The following is a 2,500-nucleotide window of genomic DNA, read 5'->3' as shown; positions in this document are numbered from 1 at the left end:
AACCCTTTGAAAAAAACGTGACGCTACTGCGCATGCCCAACACAACCAGCTGTGAAGGAGGCGGGGCTTCCGTGACGCACCCGGAAGAGATTTCCACGTGTGTCGCTGTGTTGTTGAGCCTCACGGTGAGTTTCACAGGTTTTATTTCCATTATTTTCTGTGTTTGCAGATATCCTTCGTGACTGCTAACAGCTACTCTGTTTCAACTCGGAGCTAAAAATGCTAACAGCTACAGTTAGCACGCAGAGGATCACCTGATCTTTACTGGGTTTAAAGTCAGAGCTAACGATGCTAGTGGCTAGCTGTAGCAGACCCCGGGTTCAGAGATGTCAACCCCTGAAGTGAAACACAGTCAATAAAATACATGTTTGAATCCTGAACAGAAAACTGAATCAGACGTGTTGTTTTGGTCAGTTTGAAGATGTGTTTTCTCTGTGAAGAGTGCCTCCTAATGTTAAACACAGGTCATTGAGACTGCATGCTCCATCCAGCCAGAGGAGGGTCACATCTGGACTCATCACCATGCTCTGTTACTATCACACCTGTAGTCTGTGGGAGAGGAACCGCTGTTCACCTGCTGCTCACGCACACCTGTACAGTGCTGTGATCAAAGTTTGGTGTGAGAAATGATTTGTGTGTGTGTGTGTCTGCAGCTGAAGATGTCGGAGGATCAGCTGTGTCTGAACATCAGTGTGTCCTCGTCTCCTTCCCTCAGGAGGAAGCCTCTCACCACTCAGCAGAGATGGGCCAGAGTGAGTACAGATGCTCTCATTCAGATCTGTATTCCTACATTATAGTTATTATTATGTACCCTCTCAAAGTGTTTTGTGATTGGTCAGCCTCTCAGAGATGTCCCGCCCCTTAGCCTAACACGCACAATGTGTTTGAGCGCTGGCCAATAGGAGCCCGAGTGTTGCATAGTGATGTCACCGTGTTCCAGAAGTAAACAAAGGAGCTTCAGGCAGGGGGGGGGGAACTATAGAAGACACTACAGGAGAGGAAGGGGCCTCTTCAAAATACCAGTGTTTACCAAAGAGCCTGAACAACGATGTGATGGAAGAGGGTCAGCAGCGCGTTGACGTGGTGGCGCTCACACTGCGTCTCTGATCTGTGATCTGTTTGTGTTCCTGCAGAAGAAGCAGAATGCAGGGAAGAGGAAGATGAACTCCTCCTCACAGCCGGAGGAGAGGAGAGTCAAACAGAGCAGAGTGGAGGAGGAGGAGGGGGAGGAGCAGCAGGAGCAGGTAAACCCTCTCACTGATAACAGCTGCTTACAGATCACATGTATTGATCTATCCTGTTTTTATATGGATAATGATGAGATGTATGTGGTGTGGCAGCCCCCGCCCCCTGCTGAGCGAGCGGACCGGAAGGCACCACAGAAGAAGAAGGACGGCGGTGGCGCGGTGAGGCAGCCCCCCCCCCCTGCTGAGCGAGCAGACCGGAGGGCACCACAGAAGAAGAAGGACGGCGGCGTGAAGACTTCCTCTCTGTTCAAACACAACCCCGACATCCCCGCCCTCCTCAGGTACTGCGCTCTGATTGGTCCGTCACAATGCTCATCATCATATCATTTCCTCCCTTTAGCCCTCCTCCCCCACTCTTTCCTTCTTTCCTTCCTCCTCCCTCCCTTCTTTTATTAATTCCTCTCCTCCTCCTCCTCTCATCCTCTCAGTCCGGTTGTCTCTCAGGTGAAGGAGAAGATTTTCACCAGCGACTCGTTTTCAGACATGGACCTGCACCCACACCTGGTAACACACACACACACACACACACACACACACACACACACACACACACACACACACACACACACACACACACACACACACACACACACACACACACTCACGATCTGTAATATATTAACTGTTATTGTTCTGCGCTCTGATTGGCTGCTTCCTGTCCATCAGGTGGCCACACTCAACAAAGTCCTCAATGTTTCCACGGTTACCAGGTACGCACACACACACACACACACACACCTGTCTCCATCATTTAAAGGGACAGTCCACCTTTATCTCCCCTGAAACTTTAACGTATTTGACTTTGTGTGGAAATATGATGTCTGTGTGTGTTCAGCGTTCAGAAGCAGACGATGCCGGTTCTCCTGTCGGGTCATGACGCTGTGGTCCGATCTCAGACGGGTTCAGGTGAGATCACCATCATCATCATCATCATAGACTCTAAGCGTTACATTAATATACACAATAGTTTTCTATCTGTGTTTTTACTTTTACTTTTTATGTATGTACCACGACCTACCTGGAGATAAACCTGATTCTGATCCTCATAATTGGGGGGTTGGCATTACCAAGGACCCTCAGAACTGAGAACCCTTCTGCCATTGTAATCCACTGTGTGTGTGTGTGTGTGTGTGTGTGTGTGTGTGTGTGTGTGTGTGTGTGTGTGTGTGTGTGTGTGTGTGTGTGTGTGTGTGTGTGTGTGTGTGTGTGTGTGTGTGTGAGAGAGAGAGAGAGAGAGAGAAAGAGTGTGTGTG

General features: G+C 49.3%; 1 long non-coding RNA gene across 1 annotated transcript; it reads left to right on the top strand.

Moving 5' to 3' along the window:
* Positions 1–45: 45 nt before the first annotated feature.
* On the top strand, positions 46–1,172 carry LOC104945291 (uncharacterized). The gene is made up of 3 exons (XR_798320.1): positions 46–125; positions 654–752; positions 1,134–1,172. It is a non-coding gene; the product is annotated as an uncharacterized lncRNA (long non-coding RNA).
* Positions 1,173–2,500: the final 1,328 nt, after the last annotated feature.

Source organism: Notothenia coriiceps, unplaced genomic scaffold (assembly GCF_000735185.1).
Source record: "Notothenia coriiceps isolate Sejong01 unplaced genomic scaffold, NC01 NC01_scaffold00009399, whole genome shotgun sequence".
Lineage (NCBI taxonomy): Eukaryota > Metazoa > Chordata > Actinopteri > Perciformes > Nototheniidae > Notothenia > Notothenia coriiceps.
This window is presented reverse-complemented; position numbering and strand designations above follow the sequence as displayed.